Here is a 14,721-nt window from a genome sequence, read left to right as displayed (position 1 = left end):
ACATAGGTACAACCCCCACATACAGTAAAATTTGGGGCCTTGATGTAGATTAACAACTGACTATGTCAGAATTTAAAGAGCTAAGTGAAAAATACAGATAAAGGAGAGATTGAGGTCACACACTTGCTCAGTCTGCAAGGAAATTTGGAGGAGAACTGGAAGGCATTCAACAGCCATTTGATGCCAGAACCCTCCTATTGACTTTTTGGAAAGAGCATGATGAAATGCACTTTTCTGGAATAATATCTGGATGCGGGTGTAACCTCTATTTAAGACATTCACTGAAATCCTTTAAAAGATACCAGGGGGAAGACAGTAACAAAAGAGCAAACCAACTTAAAGATAATGTTTAAAAATAATAAGATAATACACTTTCTCTCTTTAGCTTGCATACTTAAAAAGGTAACTTTCCTACATACACATTCAGGAATAAGGGGACTGAAAAAAATAGAAGATGTTACAATTCTGAAAGGTTAAGCATGATGTGATAGCTTTATGTTTATTATTGCTTTCATATGGGCATTCAGAAAAGTTATTTTGAGTGTAAATTTTATTCTTGTCCTTTTTCAGAAGCTGAAAGCCTAAAATGGTGAAAAATTAAGTGATTTTCTTACAATAATATTAAAGATGAGTGCCAGAACTGAAATGTAGGTATGAGTATTTTTGTCTAACAATATAGTCTAGAATGGGTGACTCAGACGGTAAAGAATCTGCCTGCAATGCAGGAGATCTGGGTTCAATCCCTGGGTTGGGAAGATGGCTACCCACTCCAGCATTCTTACCTGGAGAATTCCATGGACCGAGGAGCCTGGCAGGCTACAGTCCATGGGGTCACAAAGAGTCAGGTATGACTGAGTGACTAATACACACAGTTATAGTCCAGAACATACTATATATGTTTTGCATTTTAAAAAAAATGTATGCACAGTTTAGAGGCCTAGAAGAAGAATGTTAACATTTGTGAGTGTTAACAAAAAGAATGTTAAGATTTGCCTATCTATACCCGTATTTATAGGAAAAAAGATTCTAGTATAGTTCATAGGACAGGAGATCCAAAGAAAAGTCAACAGTCACAACAAATAGAGAGATATGGTAGAAGTGAGTCAGTTTGCCACCATGCCATGCCTAGTATGGAACTCCTTAAATGGTAGACCCTTTTATGCTGATGAAACTTAGAATTTATAAACTACAGATAAAAATTGATGTTGGTGTTTGGATATAAAATTCATTTTTAGGATTTAGTTGAGCGAGGAAATGGTTTGGTTACTCACCAAATTGGAATACTGCACCTCCAACTCTTTATGCCCTGTTTCCCTAAAAACAAAAAGAGAAGTCTCATGAAATCATTTAATTATTTGTATAGGACTCCAATTCTGGCTACTCTGCATGCAGACAGGTAAATACAACAGGGCTACAAGGCACTGAGGAGAAAAAACCATGAAGTCAGATGTTTCATGGAATTTCATCATTATGAAGGGGCTCTCAGAAGCCAAGTGACTGTAACTTATTCAAATGAAGTTTCATTTTTATTGTTTGTATTTCTTATGAAATGGAAGGGAGCCAGTATGAGCTAGATTGACTTTCTCTTGATGAGATGCAAATATATTTCACAAAAGAATGCCAATCAACAGGAAAATTTGCCCTCTACCAATAGGGGTTTCTATAATCTGTTCTGGTGACTGACTTGACCTGGTCTAATGTGTTTAGCAAACACACACAAAGTAATGTTATTTAAAGCAATTATATATGTAGGTGATAGCCCAGTGATATCCAGAGATGCAAATATTAACAATAAGCATTTGAGAACTTTAAATTTTTTTTTTTTGGTCAGTTTTGTGTATAAAGGAGACACAGAGAACTGACTCCCTATAGAAGGAGAAAAGAAAGGAAAGTTTAAAAGCCTGATTGTGGGCTGTAATTTGTTAATTGGAGTGAATGTCAATCTGCTTTGGTACCACATCCATTCCTGGGCCCACATGGTGGTGATACCTCTTTGGCAAGGGGAGTGCAAAACCATGGAGAGAATTCAGATTCACACTCAGAACTGAAGTTCATACCAGGAAGAAGAAAACTGAATCCATGGGAGCATATAGCCTGGGTTTGAGCCCTAGCAAAAGACCGCTGGTGGACAGAAAGAAATAGATTTCCTAAAAGTAACTGACTAAATATAACATGTTTACTAAAAAAGCTTGTTACAGACAGCTAAAATGCAAATACAAATGAACTTTGATGGGCTAGTTGGCAAGCCTCCTCAGCCCTTTAAGCAAATTCCTGAGTGATAAAGTTGGTTCTGAAACATACCTGGAAGCTAGCACTTATGAGCTTCCTAGGGGCTGTTATCTTTTAGCATTTAAGAAGTAGCTAGATTGTGAATGTTTTTCAGACTGCTTTTATTCTTTCTTTCCATTTATCTGTCTACCTACCTACTATCTATATTTGCCTTAGCAGACCAATTCGTTATCCTTAATGATGACTAAGACATCAGCATCTGTTTACTGATTTGGTGAACTGAGGTACCAGCACAGTAAGGAACTTGCCTTGAGATGAAGGAATATATAGTCGAACAACAGCTAGAATTCAGGTTTCCCAAACTGCAGTTCTTTCTTTAGCCCACTGGTGGGCTGCCTCCTATTTCTATTTCTTTCACAGGTTCTCTTTTACATACATGTACATGTCTGCACAGGAGATGTCTGTGAGACCATGGGTTCTCTTCACGCAGCTGGGACCTGAGACAGATCATTGGAACACTCTGGGTCTGTGTTTTTCTTGATTGGAAGAGGGAATTTTGAACTTGATGCCATTTCTGCTCTGACCCTTCATATGGTGGGTGAGGATAATGGAAACAAGGAGAATGTGGCAAACCCAAGCCCAACATTCTTCTGACCCATATGGAATCACAAAACAATGCAGAAACATGACTGTAAGTGCCTGTTCGCTGTTTGGGGGCTTTGTGCCATCGGATAAAATTATGAGGTTAAATGGCTCCCAGATCATCGTATCATCTGAGAATATGTCTGCTTGGTTTGGGCTCAGATCCCAGGCTAGGAGTGTCTAAACCACAGTCTATACTTAGTTTAAGTGAGCCAGGGGAAAACATCTGTATCAGCATTAACATGCCCTACTAAGGTGTCTCAAAGCTTATAGAAAATATTTCTTTCCACAAGAGACTGATATATATGTATATATGTGGTGGGCAAAACTCAGTGTGCTAACCACAGGCCCTTCAGATTACTCAAGAGGGCCACAGTTGAATAAAAGAGAAGGAAAAAACAAAACAAAACCTGACAACAATTCCATACACTGACCAGCTTTTGGCTGAATAGGTCAGCAGGATGTGGAAACTTGTTTTGAGGTTTTTTTGTATTCTCACCCAGGATCCCACTGCTTAATAGCTGTGTGGTTCTTTGCTGGCTATACACTGAATTTATGAAGGATGTTGTGAGAGCAAGTTCTAGGAATTCTGATGTTTTGAAATTTGTTGTGCTTTTGTTAACCATAGTGAAATGTTACACTTGTGGCTTTCTGTACAACTTTCATTTATTTGGTTCTGATTATGAGAAAACTTAATGAAGCTTCATCAGTTCTGCGTATTTCAGAAATCGTGGTGGGGACTTCCCTGGTGGTATAGTGGATAGGAATTCACCTGCCAGTGCAGGGACCAAGTGCTTGATTCCTGATCTAGGAGGATCCCATGTGCCACGGAGCAACTAAGCCCGTGTACCACTGCTACTGAGGCCCGTGCTCCTAGAGCCTGTGCTCCACAACGCGAGAAGCCACCGCGATGAGAAGCCCTGCACGGCAACTGGAGAAAGCTGGAGAACAGCAATGAAGACCCAGTGCAACCAAAAAAAATAAATTTTAAAAATGTGATGGTGGGAAGCGTTTACATGTGGATGTTGTTTCATTTCAACTATTCTTCAAAAACAGGTGAAAAAAGCCAAGTTCTCTAGTTTTCATATAAAGATGACTCAATTTATTTGAAAATGAGTGTTCCAGAATCAGACTTCCAGATTCCATGAATTCAGAGTGTGGAAAAGGACAAGCAGCTCCCTTTAGCTGTAACAGGAGACATTCTTTTAAAAGCCTGGAATGCTGAAGCTCTCTTACACTGAAAACATGTTAGGACATGCCTTTTGGGGATGCTATCAAGTGGTTTAGGCTCTGAATTCTACATTCTGTACTTTTGAAATTGTTTTCTGTTGGCAGACAACCTCTTGATTATTCTCATGTGATGAGTGTTCAGGCCAACCTCTCCCGTTCCAAATAATTAAAAGACAACAACAAACTCATACTCTGTGCAGTATCCACACTTTAGCATAAAGTTGTAGGTTGTGTGAGTGCTGGATTTATAGTGATCAATTCTATGAGCCTTGTCATTTGTTCAGTCAGTAAATCATGTCCAACTCTTTGCAAACCCATGGACTACAGCAGTCCAGGCTTCTCTGTCTTTCAGTTTCTCCCCGAGTTTGCTCAAACTCGTGTCCATCGAGTTGGTGATACTATCCAACCATCTCATCCTCTGTTGCCCCCTTCTCTTGCCTTCAATCTTTCCAGCACCAGTTAAAAAATCATACACACACTACCTAGAATACTTTATTCTCTGAAGCTCACTCCTGCTGTTTAAAAGTGTCACCATGTTAAGGAGTGAAAAATTACAGCGACTGGGGAAAAGTTTTCACCTTTTTTCATTTCCCTAGGAAAATTAAGCAATAATTTTCATTCCCCTCAGCTCCTTTTGGAATCAAGGCTAACAATGGATTAAAGGACAAATAAATGAATGAACAAGTCTATGGTGTTTCTCTCTTCTGCCTCAGAAAGATGCAGTTTCCCCTGCCCGCAGGAGACACAGGTTAGGTGCAAGACAATTTTCCCACTCCAGAGAGCCTCTGTTTTTAGGCAGTTCTGATTCATGACTTGGAGAATTGCACTAAATTAGTGTACTGTACAGCATGGGCCTGGATAAGTTAAAGTAGACACTCTGACCCCCTCCACCCCTCACTCTGACCACCAAGAGTTCATTTCCCAGGGGCATCTGTGGGTCCCAAACAAAGGGGCCCACTGAAAACCCCGTCCATGTTTACCCTATCATAGGCCACATGGTAACAGAGGTTTTCATATTTTTTGAACACCAGCAGGATTCTTAACATGCCCTAGAACAGAGATGCATGGTCTTGGGTGATGATTTTTTAAAAAAGATGTCATCTCATTTCATTCTGTGGGAATTATTTTTTAATCGTCTGTTTTATTGGGAAATTTCCCAGAGATAATGCAGTGAGAAACTAGCCTGGAAGAAGACAGACAAGACAGGCACAACAGAGTCAGAATTCTTTTTAAAATACTTCATTTTGCAGATCAAGAATATAACTTGTAAATCTTTTTTATGCTTTTATTATGGTATATAAATTATGACATTTTAGGAGAAGCCCATAAAGCTAGCAGAAGCAAGAAAGTCAAGTTTCTTTTTTTGAGCTTTCCATAGGTAGTATAATTTAAATAATTCTATGGTAGAATTTCAACACCTCTGATGGAGCACGGTTGTTTACGAAGTAAGAACAGTAATCCTCATGTTAAAAGGTGGCATTGCTACCCTAGGCAGCAGATGGTGTTATTAAATACACAGGCAAAGTCTAAGGTCATAAGGAACTAACAATTAACCAGAAATACGATCTGTCACAGTCGTTTAATGGGTAACCCACCAGATATATGCCATTTGTATTATTGTGAGTGTTGGGAGGTGTATTGTCAAGCTTCAGAGCAGTTGCACAATCCATTTAGAAATATTGTAATTTTATTCTTATTTAAGCATTTTGTGAAACCAACAAACCAGAAAGAAAGTGAAAATCAGTGTGATTTCCTCATAATATTGCTCTCTCTTGCCTGCTTTGAAAAATACTGATTCAGATTGCACAATTTCATAGCAATCCCTGAATTTAATTGGTCTCCCCAAACTAATACTATCAGGATTTTGGATTTTATACTGCTAGTGTGGGGTGTCCTAAGACCTCTTTATGTTATCTGAGACATCATTTTGCTCCTGCATATTTTGTAGTGTGCAGGTGATGCGAAAAACTTTAAACCTACACAAGTGCCGACAAGGGGATGGCTTGGAAAAAAACAGTTGTGCAAAGGAGGGGCAATCAATGGTGGGGAGGCAACGGAAAGTGTAGTCAGAGGCTAACCAGCAAGTAATGAGGACGCTATTAAAGTAAAAAGTGGGCTTCGTTTCTGTGTAAATCAAGTATAAATATGTCAATAAAAGTAAGAGCTTTATCCATAACAGCTCAATTCCCTGTGGGTTTTTTCAAGGAGTATTCCACAGGGAATGTGGGATCGATTTTCTTTCCAGTTAGGGCTTTTGAGGATGAGGAACTGAATCCTAAACTCACTCCAAGGAAAAATAACCAAGAGGGCAGCAATCAAGTCTGAATAGCAAAGACCCAGCAACTTGGTTAGAATTAGGAAAAGTGAACGTTGGCCCTTTGGCCAGAACTCCAAAGGGTATCAGAGAGTTGTAACTCCAACCATCATATCAACCAATCTGAAAAACAGCATCTGGAAAAGCAAAAACAACCCCAGTTCCCCAGGTGAATAGAAGATGAACAATGGAAAACAGAGTCCAGAGGTCACTGGCTAATCAGAGTAAATAAGTGGGTGGATTCTAGTCTTAGGACAAAAGCTGTTCTTTCATTTTCCCACTGTTGGGTTTGATGAGGAAGTCTCAATCACAGAAGGAAAAAAAAAAAAAAGCATGCTAATAAGAATGTTTTTCACATATTTCTATGTGTTTATTTACTTTTCTCCAGGTTTAAACTGAGTGAGGAAAACACAGCATCTGAAGACACAGACTGCCAAGTTGAGAACTTTGTCTTCTCCAAGCCCAGGTAGCTTGATTTTTTCCTGTGGCCAGGACTCCTGCTGACACTTCCAGCCGTCCTCAGAAAAGCCATTGAGCTACCCTTGGGTTGAATGAATGAGAACTTTCTGGAGAGCGGAAGACTGGTGGAGGTCCAGCTGGAAAAACATATGGCCGCAGAGGCAGAAAGAGCGCTTCTTCAGGATTGTGAGTTGTATAAAAAATGTCTGCAGGCTCAAGGCAGCCGTTACAACCTGAGATCTTACTAAGCGTGATGGATGTTCTTACTTCTAGGACTGCCTCCAATGTACCTGGACCGAAGCCAGCGCTGCATCCTCAGGCGCCCCTAGGGATCGTGTGTGCAGGACGGCACCACCCCACAGCCCCCTCTGAGGTCAGGATTCCACGCCCGCTCCCTGCCTCCCTCCCACTCTCCACTCCCCTACCCTCGGTGGAGCCCAGTAGATGGCAGCCCATTGTGCCTTCTGAAAGAAAACAAAGTTTGCAAATCACTGTAGGCTGTCTTCTAATAGGTAGGTCAGGAGGGAAAATGACTATGGTAAATTCTCGTCTTAACCACACATGACCTCAGCGCATTTTTGAGCTGCACAGTGACACAGAATGAACTGAAGGAGAAAAGCCAGGCAGTCTGGGTTCCAGACCAGGACACCGCGAGGAGCTGACTTTTACAGGTAAAGGCACAGCCTTGAGGCTTAATAGCTGTGCCTCCCTGCCCAGTGTGACTTCCAAAACAGCGTAAGGCCATATGTGATTCTCCATGTTGATTCTCCAGAGTAATTATCTCTTATTGCTAATAAGCATTCATGTCTGTTACTGAGCTTTAAAAACATTTTGTATGGAATGCTATATCCCTTACAAAAGATAAATTAGGAGGCAATCATTCAAAATTATTAAAAAAAAAAAAAACTTTGTGAAGTTTGTAATTCGACTCTTTCTCACCCCGTGGACTGTAGCCCTCCAGGCTCTTCGGTCTGTGGAATTCTCCAGGCAAGAATACTGGAGTGGGTTGCCATTCCCTTCTCCAGGGGAAACTTCCCAACCCAGGGATTGATTGCAGGCAGATTCTTTACCATCTGAACCACCAGGAAAGCCAAAAAAAAAGTAAGTTCCTCTAGAATACTCACATAGTATTAGGCCGTAAGCACTATAACCAGTACATATTTTAATTTTTTTTGCCACACCACATAGTGGCAGTGGGATCTGTTTCCCAACCAGGGGTTAAACCTATGCCCCCTGCAGTGCAAGCATGAGTCTTAACCACTGAACCACAACATAACTCCCAACACATCCCTTTTAAAGATGCACAACACAGATGGCATTGGGAAGGTAGACATGTATATCCCTTTTTTCCTCAACTGTGGCCCTCATAGCGTAGCCAAAGCTGATACCACAGTTTTTCTTCAACAGACAATAAGGTCTCCTTTCAACTTCTCAATGGATGTTTCACACCATTTTCCTTATGCTGTGACAGTTGTAGAAGCAGCAATGACCATAGTCACAAAAATCAGGGCCTGATTTTATTACCCCATCATTATGACAGTTATCCTTCCAGTTTTCTCTTTGCCCATGTACACACATTTTCAAAGCACATATTTTCATTACTGGACAGAGAAAGGCCAATAGGTCAGTCACACACACTCCAAGCTGATAAAGCAATGTCCTTAACTTAGGATAAAAAGAAGCAAATTACAGCCCTTTATGCTTAGGCTGTGTTTTTCCTTTTAATAACTCAAAGCTAAACCCAAGATGACCAATGCATTTTGCGTGGGTGTATGTATATATCTGTGTATGTGTATATGTAATATATATGCATACATTATTAGTATAATACTGTATTATTATATATAATTATTATATACTATTAGTATATTATTAAAATATATATTAAAAATAATGTTAGGTAGTATGTTACTGGTTTCAAATGAACTTTCCATCCATCTGGGCCTGGGGAAAGGCTTTGAAACCCCAACATTTTCTAAATATCCAAAGAGTGAAAAAAAAGTCGTTTCTTCTCAAATATAGCTTTCCTTTTTGGGGGTCATCAGGAATGCAGAGGTGGGTATGGGCTGGAGACTAGCTAAATGACTGTTGTTGTTGTTGTTGTTTTTACTGTGCTGCATGGCATGTGAGATCTTGGTTCCTCAACCAGAGATCGAACCTGCACACCCTGCAGTAGAAGCAGAGTCTTAACCACTAGGTCACCAGGGAAGTCCATAAAAGTTTGTTCTTTCTAATGGATGCAGAGTCCCCGGTTCATCTTGGCTGTCTAGCTGTTTCACACAGTGCTAAAAGCTCAAGATCCCTGTGTCCAGCCCCTTTAAGTCCTGTGAGAATAACTCATACTCTGATGGGTGCCTCTCTCTCTTGCCATCTTTCTATGTGAACACAGGCAAGTTGCTCTCCTGTACTTCACTTGCTTCCATAAGTTGACGTGGAAACAACAACAAGACCAAGTGACAAATGAATTGAAATTTACTGATATGCCCAGAGACTACTCAGTGTGGGTACATATCACCCAGCACTTAGGAGTGCAGGACCTGGAGGAAAAGAACCAGGGCTCCCATTCCTCTGCTGCACTTTCCAGCTACGTGATAGGCGAGTCACTTAAGCTTTCTCTGCCTCAATTTCCTTACCTGTGAAATTGGTATAAAAACAGTACTTACTGCAAAGGTTGATAGAGGGATTCGATGACATGAAAAGTGTAAGGCATACAGCCTGCCCCTATTAACACTGGCTTTTGTCATCTGAGGTGTTTCCAGACTAGGCTGAAGCAGGTGCTTGTTCTAAAACCAACCAGTTCTTGTACCTCCTGTAGCCAGGCTTCAAGATCTTACTTGAGGAACCACCCCTGCTACTCAGCACCCCTCCACACCCACCACTCCAGGAAGTAGTTATCACTCAAGCTGCCAATGACCTCATTCTGACCATCTCTAAGAAACTCTTATCTTGAATCCTTTCTGAGTCATCTACCACTATCACTCCTTGAATTTTTTTTTCTCACTTTGGCTCATAAAGTAATATCCTGGACCTGCTGAACTTAGAGAAGTTAAGAACTTAAGAAGTCCCTATGCATGAGTCTTATCTGTTCTCTGCCCACACCACATTTTTCTCCAGGCTGGAGGTTATAGTACTCAGCACACAGAAGATGTTCAGTAAACATAAAACTGCCTTGAACTGTGATGTTCAAGGACTTCCTCATCGCTGTCCTTTCATGTTGTTTTCCTGATATGGGAGCTGTTGCTGCTCTTGCTGGAACCTCTGCTACAGGGACATAAACTTTTTAAGATTGCCTTACTTGTCATCCATCCTTTTCTTCATTTGAGACTTGAAATTCGAACTGTGGTGCTGGAGAAGACTCTTGAGAGTCCCTTGGACAGCAAGATCAAACCAATCAATCCTAAAGGAAATCAACCCTGGATATTCATTGGAAGGATGATGTTGAAGCTGAAGCTCCAGTACATTGGCCACCTGATTCGAAGAGCAGACTCATTGGAAAAGACCCTGATGCTGGGCAAAATTGAAGGCAGGAGGAGGAGGAAGTAACAGAGGATGAAATGATTGGATGACATCATTGACTCAATGGGCATGAGTTTGAGCAAATTCCGGGAGATGGTGAAGGACAGGGAAGCCTGGTGTGCTGCAGTTCATGAGGTCGCAAAGAGTCAGATACAACTGAGTGACTGAACAATAACAATAGTTAAACTGAATCTCCCAAATAAATAAATAAATGGAAACTGTTTCAGGTTTCCAGCTTGTGTGTGTTAAAGTCTGAATTTCACGTTATTCGGAAAATAGACTTAAGAATTAAGTCTCCCAAATACCAAAACCACACACAGTTCATCTGAAAACAATTGCTCTTGGGGTATGTAAGATGCCTTTTCACAAGTGAATCATATTATCTGAGCGGTAGAACCCCAGAAGATGCATTTAAAAAATAAAGTTTCTGTCTCAAACACAGCAAAGTATGATAACTCATACTTAGTTCAACCTCACCCTGAATCCCCACAGCTGTGTAGGGCTACCTAAGCGAGAGATTTAAAAAAAAAATGAAAAAGGCTCTATACCTAGGAGTGTGTGTGTGCTAAGTCACTTCAGACATGTCTGACCCTTTGTGACCCTATGGACTGTAGTCCCCCAGGCTCCTCTATCCATGGGATTCTCCCGGCAAGAATACTGGAGTGAGTTGCCATGCCCTCCTCCAGGGGATCTTCCCAACCCAGGGATCGAACCCATGTCTCTTATGCCTCCTGCATTGGCAGGTGGGTTCTTTACCACTAGAACCACCCGGGCAACCTGCACCTAGGAGAATCAAGGTTAGTTGAAATAATAGCTTATAACTTAAAAAGAGAAGCCAACTTCCCCTTAAATACACACATCCACACATTTTCTGAAGTCAACTGTGCATTTTTTTTTTTTTTAAAGAATTACCCATTACTTAGGTATGGTTGTGAACATACCATTTTTGATACCATCATACCTAGACTTAAATTCAAGTTTAGCTACTTGACAACTATGGAAATTTCACCAAGTCACTTAATTTCTCTGAGTTTCAGTTTCCCCACCTGTAAAAAAAAGACGATAAGATCAACCTCACAGAGCTAAGTGTATACAAAGTGCCTACTTAGCACAGTAAGTGTCTGGGTCAGAGAACAGAAAGCACTGAAATATAGTGATTACTCTGGAGGAGGGCATGATAACCCACTCCAGCAGTCTTACCTGGAGAATCCCATGGACAGAGGAGGCTGGCAGGCTACAGTCCATGGGGTCACAGAGTCAGACTGGACTGAGGTGACTTAGCGCAGCACAGTACAGTAATTAATAATTCGTGGGTCAGCACCCAAGCCCAGCCTTGCATTTGATGTCAGGTGTAGGTTGAGTTTTGCTTTCACAAAAGTCAAGACAAATAGCACGCGCAACTTAATCAGGAAATCCCCTGCCACATACACAACTAAGAGCTAAATTATGGGACTTGTCTACAAGCTCCCTGGGGGTTCAGAGGAAAGGGACCAGTGATCATGTGTGGACCTGGGGCAAAGTGGATGGGGACCTGGCCTGAGCTTTGAGAGCTGTATAGGGCTGGGACAGGAGGTGAGGGACATCTAAGGTGGCCGTGCCTGGGACAGGGCTGTCGTCCCCCCGGCCCCCAAACGACTGAATGAATGGAAGTGTGTGAACAAAAGGCAAAGACTGCAAACCTGGAACTTCCCTAAACGTACAGTGGTTAAAACTCTGCCTCCAATGCAGGGGGTGAGTGTTCAATCCCTGGTTAGGGAACTAAGAGTTCACATGCTGTGATGCCAGATCAACCAACCAATCAACCAACCAACAGAAACAACAGCAACAAAAATCAAAGACCGCAAACCAGTTTGTGGGAGAGTGGGAGGACTCCTTCATTGTTGCCTTTGATGGGTATTGATGTCAGAATGGAGAAGTCCCCCTGAGCAGGGGCTTAAAAACTTGGGAAGGACTTTGGGCTGAAATAGTAGGTTACAGAGCAGGGGAGAAGACAGTGAACACCGTGGTAAGATCAATTCAGGTAGGTTAGGAATCGTTTAGTAGGAGGAAGCTGGGCTGCGAAGAAGTTGGCCAGGTGCCTGTGCCAGGAACTCTGATGAGAGGCCAGGGAATCTGGGCTGGAGTCGTGGGCAGCCAGACTCAAGCGGGGGCAGCAATGTGCATGGGACTTACGGCTCCACAAGGTCTTCGGAGAATGGTATGAAAGAAGAGACATCCCAAGGCTGGCTCTTAAATGTCTGAGAGCTGGTAGTAACTCTACTACACAGGAAAACAGAGAGAGAGAGAGCTGACAGCAGGGAGGATGAGCTCAGGGGAATGTGTTGGTTAGTTTCCAGCCAGTGATGATACCTACAAGCAGCAAGGCCCAATGAGCATTTGGACATTCAAAGATTCTGAAGTCATTTACAGTGAACAAAAGCACTGAAATGGATGAGGCCTCTGAGGGATCAGTGCAAGCAGAAAAAATTAGAAAACTAAAGACTGTCTTGGATAATGTACAAATTTAAAATATGAAAATACTCCAGGAATACCTGTTATGATTACATGAACCTAAACAAAATCAGTTGTCATCGCCAGGGCTGCATTATGACTTTTGTGGCTCCAGAAATGCTGTGGCCATTTTTGCCTTTGTGGTTTCCTTCCTCCAATTAAAAAAAAAAAAAAATTAAAGATTAAATCCTGCAACAGTAGTGGTATAAAGACAAATATAATCTAGACTGAATTATTTTACAGCTACTGTTGTATTATTGTTTTCTCTCTTCTGATTTTATTTTTTTCTCTTTTGATTTTAAAAGAAACTAAGATTATAGCACAGGGAACTCTGCTCAATATTCTGTAATAACCTATGTGGGAAAAGAATCTGAAAAAGAATGGATATACGTATATGTAAAACTGAATCACTTTGCTATGCACCTGAAACTAACACAACACTGTAAATCAACTATTCTCTGACTTAAAATTAAAAAAAGAAATCAAGGTTAAAATAATTTCATGGGTCCCTAAAAGTGTCATGAACATAAGGCTGAATTAACACTACTTTTGGTTGATTTGTAAAGATCAAAATCTACTCATTCTTTTCCTAGTGTCAATTGCATTTTTCTTTCTCCCTCTACATTGTTAAAGATCCTTTCAGCTCTCTATGTCTGTGTCAGAACCACCAAACCCTTCTAGAATCTCATTATAAACATCTACCAGGGATTGGTTATTTGGTGACATATATACAATACTTTGGCCACCTCATGCGAAGAGTTGACTCATTGGAAAAGACCCTAATGCTGGAAGGGATTGGGGGCAGGAGGAGAAGGGGACGACATAGGATGAGATGGCTGGGTGGCATCACCGACTCGATGGACATGAGTTTGGGTAAACTCCAGGAGTTGGTGATGGACAGGGAGGCCTGGCGTGCTGCGGCTCATGGGGTGGCAAAGAGTCAGACATGACTGAGCGGCTGAACTGAACTGATATAATACGTATAAGCATTGAGCTCACATATAGATTCACTCATCTTTTTTTCTCTTGCAAAGCCATATGTTCTATAAATGGAATAAAACTCAATATTAAAAACAAAGAAATCAATAAATGTATAATGAAAACAGAAATTTGGAACACAAAACTAGTATCTCAAAATGAACACATTGTATGTGCACAACCAGGAATTCTTCAGTTGGGTTTGCAGTAATATTTAGTCATTGATAGTATATTTCTCTGTTGTTGTCTATAACCCCAACCTGGTTGAATTTCTGAAAAGCCTTAACATCAGATTATGGAGCACATGTAGATCATTAAAAAGCCTTCTATAATATTAAGAAGATCAAGTAATAAAATTAGAATACTTAATTCCAAAATAGTAAGTTATTTATTTATTAATATTTATTTTTTATTTGGCTGCGCTGGGTCTTAGTTGCAGTATGTGAGATCTAGTTCCCTGACCAGGGATTGAACCTGGGCCCCCTGCATTGGGAGCACAGAGTCTTAGCCACTGGACCACCAGAGAAGTCCCTCAAAATAGTAAGTTTATTTGAAGAACATTTTGGGGGCTGAATACTTCTTGAGATGTTTGTGGTGAGGCATCCTGAAACAACATCTGTGGTACGACTGTGTCAGCTTGGTGTTCTAGAGCATGGCGTCTCATTGCTGGAAGATATTGGTATTTGCTTACTAGCCCTTCAATGCAACTGGTGTCCTGGGCCACTCTCTTGCATGCAATGACAGAAACTGCGCCCTGCTTCCCAGGGACCATCCTCTTTTCTGTCTTGGTAATGGAGGCCCCATTTTCAGCTGGGCTCCTTGCCTTAGTCACCAGTCACCAACCCAAACCTTCTTCTTGAGCC

General features: G+C 41.2%; 1 non-coding gene across 1 annotated transcript; it reads right to left on the bottom strand.

Moving 5' to 3' along the window:
- Window positions 1-14,311: 14,311 nt before the first annotated feature.
- On the bottom strand, window positions 14,312-14,384 carry TRNAG-CCC (transfer RNA glycine (anticodon CCC)). The gene has a single exon. It is a non-coding gene; the product is annotated as a tRNA-Gly (tRNA).
- Between the last annotated feature and the right edge of the window lie 337 nt (window positions 14,385-14,721).

Source organism: Muntiacus reevesi, chromosome 2, assembly GCF_963930625.1.
Source record: "Muntiacus reevesi chromosome 2, mMunRee1.1, whole genome shotgun sequence".
Classification (NCBI taxonomy): domain Eukaryota; kingdom Metazoa; phylum Chordata; class Mammalia; order Artiodactyla; family Cervidae; genus Muntiacus; species Muntiacus reevesi.
The sequence above is the reverse complement of the archived record's forward strand: the minus strand, read 5'-3'. Positions and strand labels throughout refer to the sequence as shown.